At 42.1% G+C, this 14,245-nt stretch overlaps 1 pseudogene; it reads left to right on the top strand.

The window, feature by feature from the left end:
- LOC102863197 overlaps positions 1-5,121 on the top strand; it is a 29,638-nt pseudogene extending 24,517 nt beyond the window's left edge.
- Positions 5,122-14,245: the final 9,124 nt, after the last annotated feature.

Raw genomic sequence — 14,245 nt, 5'->3', positions numbered from 1 at the left:
AGGGTCACCCATTTGGTATAATATTTCACGTGTTCCTTGTTTTTCAATGCAGCATAGTATTCCATTGTGTGAATATACCAGAGCTTCTCTATCCATTCATTTGCTGATGGGCACTTGGGTTGTTTCCATCTCTGACACTTCTGTCCCATTATCCTCATCATGGTATCAGTCCATCTCATCTAGTGACTTCTTCTCCATCCTTTTACCCTTCCCAGCACAATGTCCTTCTCCAAGGACTGTTCAGGACTATTATCTCCAGGTAACATGCCTAAAGCATGTGAGATGGAACTTCAAATTTCTTGTCTTCAAAGAGCAACTTGGTTTTACCCTCTCCAGGAAAGACTTGTTTGTTCTGTTGGGGGTCCATGGTATGTTCAATACTCTCTACAGCACCACAACTCAAAGGCATCAATTATCTGTCATCCTTACTCATTGTACAGCTCTCTAATGAACAGCAAGTAATTGTGAAGACCATGGCCTGGATCAGACACACCTTAATCTCCAGATGGACATTATTGCTCTTCAGCACTCTGGAAAGAACCCTGACAGCAGATTTCCCTAGTGCACTTTGTCTTGATTTCTTGACTGCTAATTCTAAGAGTGTTGATTGTGGAGCCAAGGAAGCTGAAATTGGCCACAATCTCAATCTCTTCTCCATCTATCCTGATGCTGCCAACTGGCTCAGTGGTGAGAATCTTTTTCTTCTTGATGTTGAGCTTCAAACCATATTGGAAGCTTCAGTTCTTGACCTTTTGCAGCAAATGCTTCAGGTCCTCCTCATTTTCAGTAAGCAAGGTTGTCTCGTGTACATATTGCAAGTTGCTGATGAATCTTCGTCCAATTTTGATCCCATATTCCTCCTTTTAAAGTCCAGCCTCCCAAACGATCTGGTCTGCATATAGATTGAAGTTATGGAGACAAGATGCTATTAGTAACTTCCTGTAAAGGGGAATATTCCCAGTAGTTTGTCTTACAGACTGACGGGAAGGAATTCTAAGGAGCTGGGTGGCTGGTGTTGAGTATGATAGCAGGAATCTGAGAATGGGTAATCAATCTGGGTTCTGTCAGTCTTAGCTGTACCCTTACAAGCTCTTTCTTGCTCATGGAGAACTCAGGTTCTCAGTCTTTATTCACAAATATAATTACCCACTGTTCTCATTTCAACACTACAGACCAGTTGCATCTATTTGTGACATTTCGTAAAGGTAGAGTCATGCTGGATGCTCACTTCCCTGCCTAGTTTCAGAAGGGACTAGTTCCTGGAGGAAGACACCATGCTTGGTAAGGAAAAGAGTATGCAGAAAAGAGGAAGATCCTCAACAAGATGGATCGACATAGTGGCTGCAGCACTCAAACACAGGGATGGCTACGAGGATGCCACAGGACTGGGTGGTGTTTCATCCTGTTGTACCATGAATCAGAAGGGACTCACGTCATTTAACAATAACAGTGGAGTGGTAACAGGGAGATAGATAAAGGGCATAATTTGGAATTAGAGCCTTTGGAGTTACTGATTTGTTGTTACTACATACTGTCAAGTCAGAACCAGTCCATAATTGACCTTCTAGTTTCTGACCTTCTGGTTTTCAGAGACTGTTAATTACAATGGAGGAGACTGTCCATATTTCTTTCATGGGCCACCTGGTGGATTCCACCTGGGATCCTTTGGGTTGGCAATGCAATTCTTTACCCACTCGGCCACAAGAGCTCCCTATGTTTGCTGATAGGCACAAGGAGAGAGAGGAATGAAAGATGTAGGTCTGGTGTGACTGGTAGACCTATGGCCTGGGCACTGTGGTGGATGGCAGTGCCATCTTCTCAGATGGGGAAGACACAGTGGAGTGGACTTTGGAAGAGAAGAGACCAGAGTTATATTTGGTCATAGCAAGTAGAGAATGCCCACTGAACATGTCAGGTGAGTGACTAGAGATGCATAATCTGAGGTTGAATGCAGAAGTCAAAGCTGTTGTGATTGTTAGGGGCCTTAAGTAATTTCCAACCCATGTACAACAGAATGAGATCCTGCCCAGTCCTGAACCATCCTCGCGATCTCTGCTGTGTGTAAGCTCATTGTAGCAGTCACTGTGTAAGTCCAGCTCGTTGAGTGTCTTCCTCACTTTTACTGATCCTGTGCTTTACCCAGCAAAATGTCCTTTCCCAGGACTGGCCCCTCCTGACAACAGGCCCAAAATAAGTGAGAAAGTCTTACCATTCTTGCTTCTAAGGAGCACATTCTTCTGCCAAGGAAGGTTTGTTTATTTATTCTTTTGGAAATCTACGGAAATCTTAGAGAGTGACGTTGTGCTTGGGAGGGTGGAGGGACAATGCAAGAGAGGAAGTCACTTGATGAGGTGGATTGATTCAATGACCAGGGTAATGGGAGTAGGTGTGTCAGAGACAATAAGACTGGCACAGTATAGAGCAGGGGTTAGGGCTGTTGCACCTAGGATCGCTATGAGTTGCAGGTGACTCGATGGACATAACAACAACAACAACATGGTATATTCAGTATTTTTCACCAACACTGCACTTCAAAGGTCAATTTTTCTTTGGTCTTCCCTGTTCATTGTCCAACTTTCACACGCATGTGAAGCAATGGACAATACCATGGCTTGGTTCAGCTCGCTCTTTAGTCTTTAACAGACATCCTTGCTCTTCAGCACTTGAAAGGGATCTTTGACAGTGGATTTGGCCAATGCAATTCTTTTGATGTCTTGACTATTGCTTCCATGGCAATTGTTATGGATCCAACTGAAATGAAACCCTTGAAAACTTCAATCTTTTAATCATCTATCATGTTTGTGGATCATCTACTTTCCCCAACATGATGCCTTTTTTTCAAAAAATTGACTCCTTCCATCAAAATGCCAGAAGTATGTGAGACCATGTAGGGGGTCAGAGGTAGAAATGGAAGGTAGACGATGAGTGAAAGATGGGAAAACTCTCAGCCAGATGGACTGACACTATCACGGCAACACCACGACTACAACACTAGGCTTAAGCATCATGATGATGGTGCAGGAGAAGGTTATAGTCTGTTATTTGTAGAGTTGCTAGGAGTTGTAGTTCACTCAATGACACTTAATGTCATGGTGTTGCCTATTGATCCAACTGTGAAGATTTTTGGTTTTTTCTTTATGTTGTGGTGAAATCCACACTGAAGGCTTTGATCCTTTTTAGTGCTTCAAGTCCTTCTCACTTTCAGTACTTAAGGTCGTGACATCTACTTATCACATGTTGTTAAATGAGTCTTCTTACAATCCTTATGCACATTCATCTTCATATAGTCCATCTTCATGGATTAGTTGTTCAGGATTCAGATTAAATAGGTACCAGGAAAGTGTACAACCGGGACACACACTTTTCCTCATTTTAAATCATGAAGTATCCCCTTGGTCTGTTCAAGGGACTACTTCTTGAGCTGTGTATAACTTTTGCATGAACACAAGTAAGTGTTCTTATTCTTCAAATGAAGAATTCTCATTCTTCAAAATGTTATCCATAATTTATTATTATGCACACAGTAAAATGCCTTTACATAGGTCATAAAACACAAAGAAACTTCGTCCTGGTATTCTCTGATTTCAGCCAAGTTCCATCAGACATCAGCAACGGTGTACTTGCTTCATGGCCTTTTCTTAATCCAGATTGAATTTCTGGCAGGGAAGCACATTGTCATTGTTCAGTTCCACCAACTTGAGTACAATTCACAGCAACCAGATCTGAATGCTGTTTTTACTCTACCATCCTTATACTCCAACACACTTGATCCCATTGTTGCAGTCACTGTGTCAACCCATCTCAGGGAGTTTTTTTTCTCTCCTTCCCTGATCCTCCACCTTTGCAAGCATGATGTCCTTCTCCAAAGAATAACCCATCGTAACAAGATGCCCAAAGCATGTGAATCAAAGTTTTGCCTTCCTTGCCCCTAAGGAACTCTCTGGCTGCACTTTTTCTAAGACATATCTGTTTGTTCTTTTGGCCGTCCATAGGCTATTTAGCACTCTTCTCCAACACTACAGCTCAAAGGTATCAATTCTTGTACTCTTTAAAATTTTTTTTTATTAATTTAGTTTGTTTATTTTTCATTTCAATGAACATCTACAGAGATTTTGAAATTCCATTCATTCATTGTTGCACACTTCTCCCCGCACAAACCCCTCCCCCCTCCCCCAATGAGGGTTGCAGAGTGGATTATATTTGGGGGTAGGGGGTGGGGTTTGGGGAGGTGGGGGGGATTGTGTACCAATGAGGGAGTTTTTCTTTTGCTTTTCAAGGAGAGGAATTCTTGTACTCTTATCCTTGGTCATTGATTAGCTTTCAGATACATAGCAAGTGATTGAAAAGACTATGGCTTGAATCAGGTGCAAATTAGTCCTCACACTGACATCATTACCCTTAAGTAGTTTGGAGAGGACGCCATCATGTCGCCCGAAGAGGAGCTGGACGGGTACCAGCCAGAGCCTCTCGGGAAGCGGCCGCCCTCCCTCCCTCTGCTGGGGCTGGTCGAGGAGAGCAGTAATGGCCTCTCCACGGACGGCTCCTTGCCTTCGACGCCGCCCCCAGCGGAGGAGGAGGAGGACGAGCTGTACCGGCAATCTCTAGAAATCATCACTCGGTACCTTCGCGAACAGGCAACCGGCGCCAAGGACGCGAAGCCCCTGGGCGCGCCCGGAGCCGCCAGCAGGCAGGTGCTGGAGACCCTCCGGCGGGTCGGCGACGGGGTGCAGCGCAACCACGAGACGGCCTTCCAGGGTATGCTTCGCAAACTGGACATCAAAAACGAAGATGATGTCAAATCTTTCTCTTGAGTCATGGTCCATGTTTTCAATGACGGAGCAACAAACTGGGGCAGAATTGTGACTCTCATATCTTTTGGTGCCTTTGTGGCTAAACATTTAAGAAGTATAAACCAAGAAAGCTGCATCAAACCATTAGCAGAAAGTATCACAGATATTCTCGTAAGGACAAAACGGGACCTGGTTAGTCAAACAAAGAGGCTGGGATGGGTTTGTGGAGTTCTTCCATGTAGAGGACCTAGAAGGCGGCATCAGAAATGTGCTGCTGGCTTTTGCAGGTGTTGCTGGAGTTGGAGCTGGTTTGGCATATCTAATTAGATAGCCTTGTAAGTGCAATAAATGACTTTTAACCAACTCCAGCCACCAAAACCATAGACTTCTGCTGTGAAATTAAATGTATTTATGAAGTCGGACATCAAGCTTCACAAGCTATAACTTCCAAGAGTCCTACTCTAGCATCCTAGCCAGAAAAGGAAGTGGCAAGAGGATTTTGTCTAACAGGAATAAATACATGGGCAAAGCAGCCCTGCTTCCTTGAAGAGTCACTGTCTGAAAGGAAGGAGCAAAGTTCATTTTCAACATCAGGCCATCTTTGAGAGGCCAAGGAGGACTTTTAGTGAAGATTGTAGGGTGGAAAGGAATTCCAGTAGACGGCTAGTCATAGAGTTCATTAAACATGCCCACTGAATTCATAGACTTGGTTTAGTGTTGAAAAACAAATCATTATCAATACCAGGGACTTATGTAAAATGGATTTAAGCTACAAGTAGTAAGAACTATTGCTAGAAGCTTCAATGTACTGTACAACAGTGTGAAGGGAAGCATTTCCTTGTTGATTAGCTTTCCCAGGTATACTTGTTCTTGATGAATATGTTCATATGTTTTTCAGGACTTTGTACCTATTCTACTTTGGCTTGATTTAATAGCCTAGTTATGGCCAAGAATACTTGACTTTAGGCTCAGTAATAATTGCAAAAATGGGATATCTTCAATTTTTTACAGGAAACTTGTAAATGCCAGCTGTGTGTAAAAATAGTGTATATTTTTACAGAAAATTTTTGTTTCTTCAAAACAAAGGGGGAAAGTCTCAAATTCACAGTAAGTTTTGTTTTGGTCCCCACACTTGACATTTTACAGAGCTAGCATTTATTTAACAGTTGTTCTGGTCTAAATTTTGACTTGGTCAGTTCTAGAATGTATACAGAATCCATTGATACAGCAGCTTGGTTATGGTGGAACAGTTCTGATTCATAACTATGCAGGCTTTAATTTTCCTGTCTGATTTTGATAAATATTCCTTAGAGTGATTTTTTTTGCTTTGGGAAAAAACCCGAGACTGAGATGTTGAAGAATGGAAAAGAATCTTCACTTCATGATATTTAACTTTTTTATAATTGAGTCAAAGTGGAGTTTTAAGGTTTTTGGTGGGGGTGGGCTCTGATTGGACAATTCATGTGTGTATCTTCTATTTGATCTAATTTAACTAGTGAAATTTAAACTGAGTTCATGAGCTCATCTTTAAAGCTTTTGCTAAAAGAGTTTCAGCTGTTCCAAGTGGGACTTAATAGTATGTATAAAAAGATCCCATCAGGTGGATGAGGGAAAAAAAAAACCCACACCCTTGTTTGTTTAATAAATTGTAAAATGATGGCTTGAAAACCAGGCTATCTAACCATGGTGCTATTATTAGGCTTGCTTGTTAATACAGGTCTAGGCCTAATATATCAATAAAACAAATGTTTTTTGTTCAAGTTTTATTAGTGATTCCCAGATTTTGTTGTAATATTTTATGTTGACATTTCTTTGCATTTCAGACTTGATATTGTATCATTATCCTTTCTATCAGCTCCTTCATCTTCTCTATCCCTGGACTTTAATTAGCCCTGTTGGTTTTGGCATTTATGAATATCTACTGGGAATTAAAGTGACCTCACCCTGTTGCCCCACAAGGAGTTCACAGACCTTTCAAATTCTCCCTAGTAATTTTCAGAAGAGGGAATAACAGCAAAGTTTTGGTGGTTGGCTTTTGGGGATTTTCCCATTTTCAGCATGCCTACTTAAAAATTCTCTAAAGTGGTGAGTACTGTTAAATCTCCAAGAGTTGCTATATAAAAGCTACTGGTAAACAGAAAAATGCTTCTCTGGTAGAACTAGCATTATTGAAAGCTTCAGCCACAGAACATGACCTTTAGTCTATGGACTCCAGATAAAAATAGGCATGGATAAAATGACTAAGAATGTAATAGGGAAGACTTGCCCTGCCTGCCCATCTCCAAGCCATAGAGCTATTTTTACCTATGTATTTATTATCATTCTTGATCATAAACAGTTTATTTATATCATGTCTATCTCTAAGTACCTGAAAGCACTTTATATAGTTTTTTAATCTTAAGATTTGAGTAAGGTGACTAAAAAGCTGGTCTCTCCGTAAGCCAGTTGTGAGAAATAGATGTGTAGATGTAAACTGATGTTTAGGGTGCCCCACTTCCCAATTCACTAGTGTGACTGTTTGAAAATAGGTAAGGAGCTTAGCTGATAGTTTTAGCTCGTGGCAGTGAGGGCTTCAGGAGTCCAAGAGATTTGGGAATGGGGGGTGTGGTTTATTGTGGGAGGAGCACTAAGTCTCTGTACTTAACTGGCTGCATAGTTAAAGGAAATCCTCCAAAATGGAAAAGGGAGGAGCTACTTAAAAATGGCTCTCTCAGCGACTTTTGTCTTACACTTCTCTCAGGGAAAAACATTAGTTCTTCTCTAGTGTCACTCATGTACATTTTATAGGGAGTAAACACCTTGGTCCTGGTTAAACAGTGCTTTTGACAGCTCTGCCGGGAAGGGTTAGAACCAACTATAAATTAATGTGGGCTGTAAAATGTAGTGTGTTTCCTTCACTTCCTGTTTTTCCGAGAAGAGAATAAGAAATCTTTTATTCAAATTAAAAAAAAAAAAAAGTAGTTTGGAGAAGTCCCTGACAACAGACTTTCCTAAAGTTATAAGTCTCCTAATCTTCTGACTCCTGGTACCACAGATGTTTATTGTGGATCCTAGCTGAAAGGTTCAGATCTCTCTGAGGTACTTAAAAAAACAACCTTGGTGATCTACCTCTAAACAAGATTAGTGAGTCATGTGAGTTTATTCTGGATTGGAATCAACTTGATGGCAATTGTTTGGTTTATTTTTCTATTTTCAACCTGCACAAGGCAGTAAATTAAATGCTTTACAGAAACTTTTCATAGATAATAATGATATCATCTTCAATTTAAGTATAAAAATTAGATGCAAACTCAGAGTGACTTGTTCAAAAGACAGCTAGCTGGTGTCTGGCTGAAGATGACTTTGAACTTGGCTCTGTCTGATGCTAAAGTACATGCTGTTATCACAGAGCTACAGGGCTTGTGTTCAAGACCTGGATCTGACACTTACCCTGGGGAATGCTGCTTTCTTCCTGTGTCTCACTTTCCTCACCATTCATTATTAATGCTAACTGAGTAAAGCATTGTATATAAAGTGTTGTTGTGAATTGTTGTTAAATGCTCCTGTGGATGATGTCATTGCCATGAGCCTAGTCTACTAGGAATCCACACTTGAGTGTCTAACAGCTTTAAGGACAGGGGTCCTAGCTGGGGTGTTTTCCATAATGTTCATTTTAACCCCTAGGCTCTACCCATGGACTTGTCCTGGTACCCAAGAGCCAGAGGCATTTTCCTGAAAGTCACTGTACAGATAAGAGTTCTGCCAGCTTCTTAGAAATGACCCCAGGTTTTCTCCTGAGATATTGGCTTATATCCTTGTGGAGACTGGGATAGCCAACAATTTCCACAAGGGCATCTTTCACAGGCATGTGGATGTGTCATGACAGGGCTTGCAGCATGAGAAAAGCTAGCTTCAAATCCCATGTCGGGTACATCATTCACATGCTCATCCATTCAAGTCAACATGTAAATTTAGTCTCTACCATTAGAGGGTGAAGCCAGGCTACTCCTTGGAGGCAAGGATTCTGAAGCTCTATCTGACATATTTTGGACATATTGCAAGGGAGGATCAGTCCTTGGGGAGGGACTTCATACTTGGGAGGGTGGAGGGACAGCACAGCAGATGAGGACTCTTGATGAGATGAATTGACTCTATCACTGGGGTAATTGGGATAGATGTGTCAGAGACAATAAGATTGGCACAAGCTGTTGTACATAGGGTCGCTATGAGTCACAAGCGACTCCACGGGACATAACAACACCACCACCATTAGGGATGGAAGAAATGATAGATAATAAGCAGGTGTGGCTCCATTCTCAAGGAGCTAAAGATTTATCAGTTGTTGTTATGTGCCGTCGAGTCCCTTGCGACTCATAGCGACCTTATGTACAACAGCCCTAAACTCTGCTCTGTCCTGTGCCAATCACACTGTCCCAGATACACCCATCCCAATTACCCCAGACACTGAATCAATCCATCTCATAGAGGGCCTTCCCCTCTTGTGCTGTCCTTCCACCCTTCCAAGCATGATGTCCCTCTCTAAAAGATTTATCAGAAAAAACAACAACACTTAGAATTTTTGTTGTTATGTGCCATCAAGTTGCCTGAAATTCATAGCAATTCTATGTACAACAGCTCTGAAGCCTGCCTTGTTCTGAGCCAGTCTCCCTGATTTTGACACACAAACCTCCATCACCCTAGTTACTGTATCAATCCATCTCATCTAGGGGTCTTCCTTTCCTATGCCATCCCTCCACCCTTCCAAGCATGATTTTCTTCTCCAAGGATCAGTCTCTCCTGGCCACGTGCCTAAAGTATATGAGATGAAGCTTCAGAATCCTAGCCTCCAAAGAGAAACTTGGTTTCACCCCATGCAAGACAGATTTACTTGTTTTCTTGGTGGTTCATGGTATGATCAAGGTTCTAGATATATTTAATAAAATGAGCCTAGAACGTACTAAGAAAGTGTGAAGAATGCCAATTTAATGGAACTTTGGGTAAATCAGAGAAGGTTTCTTGGAGGAAGAGATATTTAAATTGAAGGTTTTAACCTAGTAAAGGAGTGTGGAGGCAGGAACTTCCTTGAAGCAGCCTCTAGTTGTGATTTTTTTTGTTAGTTGCCTTGAGTTGGCCCCCAATTAGTGATGACCCCATGCACAATGGAACAAAACATTTTCCAGTCCTGTGCCATCCCCATGATTGCATTGTTGGGATCTATAGAGTTTTCATTGGCTTTTCAAGACCAGATCACCAGGCTTTTCTTCCTACCCCATCTTAGTCTAGAAACTCTGTTGTGACCTGTCCAGTATCATAGCGACATAAAAGCTTCCTCTGATGGATGTCTGTTGGCTGTGCTTGAGGTGCTTTTGCCTGGCATTGAACCCTGATCCCCAGCATGAAAGGTAAATAATTCTACCCCTGAACCTCCACTGCCACTTGGACTTGCCTTCCTTTCTGATGGTGGAGGAGGTGCCAGTCATGCTAGCTGATGGGTGGCTGTGGGAACCATTCCTCAGGACCGCTCTAGAGCCTTTACTGCTCAGCTCTTCCAGTGAGGACTGTAAACTCTCAATTCTCTAGATGCAACCTCTTTCTGCTGCAAATCGAGATATCTCTACTTCCTGCCACTAAATCCATGTTACAGAGGTGCTCCTACCCAAGCCCAAGGCCAAATCCATCCCTCTCAAGTTAATTCTGAATCATGACAATCTTCCATTGGATTTTTAGAGGCATTAAATCTTTAATAGATAATAACCACTGCAATGGAACAGATGAAGGAAAGAACCATCTGCAAGAAATATATGACTAATACATATGACAACAGCCCAGAATAAAGGGTATATCATTGCAAAGAGGATTGGTGGGGTGGAAGGTAGACCCAGGTCGGCGGCACAAGGAAACAAATGAAGCAGGCAGTGAGCCCGATGATGGAGGCCATGACCCCGACCTTCTCCCGCACCGGCTTTGAGTGGACCTGGGCACACAGCACCAGGACCCACCAGGCCGGGCCCAACAGTCCCCTCAGCAGCAGCAGACTCAGCACAGACATAACGGCCTGCCTGGTGTGGACTGCAGATGGCACTCAGCCCCAGGCCAAGGTCAGGAAGTCAGAATGGCTGTGTCTCGAGCCTTCACATTTTTTAAAATGAAAAGAAAGGAAATGTTTTAATAATTTGTTTTCTTTAACCTGTGTGGCATCTTGTTTATTGTTCCAAATAGCTATCCTAGCCATCAGCTTTGACTCTGATTACTTGACTAGGTGGGAATCTAAAGCAGGATGCGTATAAATGAATCATTATGCCATCTCATTGAGGGTCATTCTCTCTTTCACTGACCCTCCACATTTCCAAGTTTGATATCCCTTTCCAAGGAATAGCCTCTCCTAAAAACATACCCAAAGTGTGTGAGACAAAGTTCCACCATCCTTGCCTCCAAGGAGCATTCTGGCTGCTCTTTCTAGAAGACATACCTGTTCTTTTGGCAGTCCGTAGGCGATTCAACGCTTTTCTCAAAGGGGTTACATTTGAACAGGCAACCCCCGGGGTTATGGTTACCTCATTTACCTACAAACTATAGCTTTGAAACAACCCTCATAGAGCCCATTACATTAAAAATTGGAGGTACATTCGTTGGTCTGTCATCTCTGGTCATTGTCCAGTTCTCTGATGCATAGCAAGTAATTGCAAAGACCAGCCTTGGATCAGAAGCACTTTAGGCTCTAAATGGACATTGTTGCTCTTCAACAATCTGAAAAGGTCCCTGACAGCAGAATTTTCTAATGGAATTTGTCTTTTGATTTCTTATGATACATACAATTAAATTCTATTTGATTTTGCTACATAAAAAAATGGAGGTACATATAATGGTTGGTAATAATAAATGGGTGCTACTTTACTTAATATTAAAAAATTATTATTATTATACCAATTGACATATTTAAGCTAACAGATGCTGCCCTGGACGTGCTCACCAAGTTGTGCCAAGAAATCTGGAGAACAACCACTTGGCCAACTGACTGGAAGAGGTCTATATTTGTTCCCATTCCAAAGAAAGGTGACCCGACAGAATGTGGAAACTACAGAACAATCTCATTGATTTCACATGCAAACAAGATTCTTCTGAAGATTATCCAAAAACAACCGGAACAACACACCAGCAGAGAACGGCCAGAAGTCCAGGCTGGGCTTAAAAGGGGTCGTGGTACTAGGGATATTGTAGCTAATGTTAGATGGATCTTAGCTGCAAGCAGGGAATACCAGAGGAATGTCTATCTGTGTTTCATTGACTATGCAAAAGTGTTTGACTGTGTGGATCATAACAAACTGTGGCTGACTCTGAGAAGAATGGGAATCCCAGAACATTTGATCGTGCTAATGCGAAACCTATACTGGGACCAAGAGAAGAGAGCAAGGAAACACTGCATGGTTCAAATTTGGGAAGGGTGTACACCAGGGATGTGTCCTGTCTCCTTACCTTTTCAACCTGTAAGCAGAACAGATTATCCGGGAGGCTGGGCTCTATGTGGAGAAATGTGGGGTCAAGATTGGTGGAAGATCTATCAACAATCTGTGATATTCAGATGACACAACCCTGCTTACTAAAACTGAGGAGGACCTGAAACGCTTGCTACAGAGGGTCAAGGACTGCAGCCTCCAATATGGATTAAGGCTCAATGTCAAGAAGACAAAGATTCTCACCACTGGACCAATTGGCAGCATCAGGATGGATGGTGAAGAGACTGAGATTGTACACAGCTTCAGTTTGTTTGGCTCCACAGTCAACACACTTGGCACCAGTAGCCAGGAAATGAAAAGGCACATTGCCGTGGGAAAGTCTGCTGTTAGGGACCTCTCCAAAATACTGAAGACCAAGGGTTTCTCTCTGGAGACTAAAGTGTGTCTGATACAGGCCACGGTCTTTGCCATCACTTGTTGTGCATCAGAGAGTTGGACAATGACTAAGGAGGATAGAAGGAGAATTGATGCCTTTGAGCTGTGGTGCTGGAAAAGAGTATTGAGGGTACCATGGATTGCTAGGAAAACAAACATACTCATCCTGGGATGGGTCAAACTGGGCTCCTCCTTGGAGGCAAGGATTTTGAGGCTCTGTCTAACATACTTTGGACATGTTGCAAGGAGGGTCAGGTCCTTGAAGAGGGACATCATGCTTGGTAGGGTGGAGGGACAGTGCAGAAGGGGAAGGCCCCCTATGAGGTGGATTGATTCAGTGACTGGGGTAATCAGGATGGGTGTATCAGAGACGGTGCGATTGGCACAGGATGGAGCAGAGTTTAGGGATGTTGTACATAGGGTTGCAATGAGTCGCAAGTGACTCGGCGGCGTATAACAACAACAACAACGACATTATATCTTTATGTTAACAGTGTTATAGTGTATTTAGAAGTATTTCTTAATTTTTTTATGTGTGGAAAGACACCTCATATACCATATACTAAGATATTGACACAGTGACAGTGGCTTGAGGCGTAAAGATTGTGAGGCTGTCTCAGGACTGAACACAAGATGCCTATAAGTCATTGTCAGCTTGACAACACCTAGCAACAACTGTAACAAGACAAAACTGAAGTTAAATAGGAACTGTAACGAACTATTCTGATTTACGTACTGACTCAACTTAAAAATAGACTTAAAAACAGAACTTGTTTGCAATCCAGTGAATGCCTGCACTTATATTTTGTTAAATTTACAGTTGAAAAAAAATAGCTTTATAGACCTAAGACATTACAAACATATGAACACATTTTATGTAGACTGAATTCAGTACCAACACTTTTTCCCTGTAATATTTTCATGCGTACTGACAAAACAAATTAATCTCTTTTAGAAGAATTGGTATGAATTTGAAGCAAGAGCTTATCAGTTTCAAAATTGCTGTTCAAGTTAATGCACATCTCTTGCATCAACGCAGCATTATAAACACCAATTTCAAAGGTGTAAGTGGAAAACCAATCCAAAAACTTTCAGTAACAACAAAGTGTTCTTTGAATTTTTCTGTTGTTAGGTACAACTGCGTTGGAACCAGCTCATAGCCAACCCTCGAGTGGGTTTTCAGAGGAAGTAAATCTCATGGGAGGAGATTGCCCATCGTCCTCCTGTGAAGCAACTGGTGCATTAAAATCAAGTACCTTTGGGTTGTCAACACAACTTCCTACCATTATGCAAATATCCTTATTTTTATGTGCTGTCAAGTTGACTGCTACTCATAATGACCCTGTGCATGGTAACTCTGAACTCTGCCTTATGCTGAGCCAGTCTCACTGACTCCGACAGTACCCCCACCCCATATCCCAGTTACTGTGTCAATTCATCTCATCCAGGGACTTCCTCTCTTGTACTGTCCATCCACCCTTACAAGTATGATGTCCTCAATGGAATACTATGCTGCATTAAAAAACAAGGAACTCATGCAATATTATTCAAAATGGTTGACTCTGGAGAACATTATGCTGAGTGAAA

The sequence above is a fragment of the Elephantulus edwardii genome, unplaced genomic scaffold (assembly GCF_000299155.1).
Source record: "Elephantulus edwardii isolate Elephantulus edwardi_28Jun2011 unplaced genomic scaffold, EleEdw1.0 scaffold00250, whole genome shotgun sequence".
In the NCBI taxonomy this organism is placed as follows: domain Eukaryota; kingdom Metazoa; phylum Chordata; class Mammalia; order Macroscelidea; family Macroscelididae; genus Elephantulus; species Elephantulus edwardii.
This window is presented reverse-complemented; position numbering and strand designations above follow the sequence as displayed.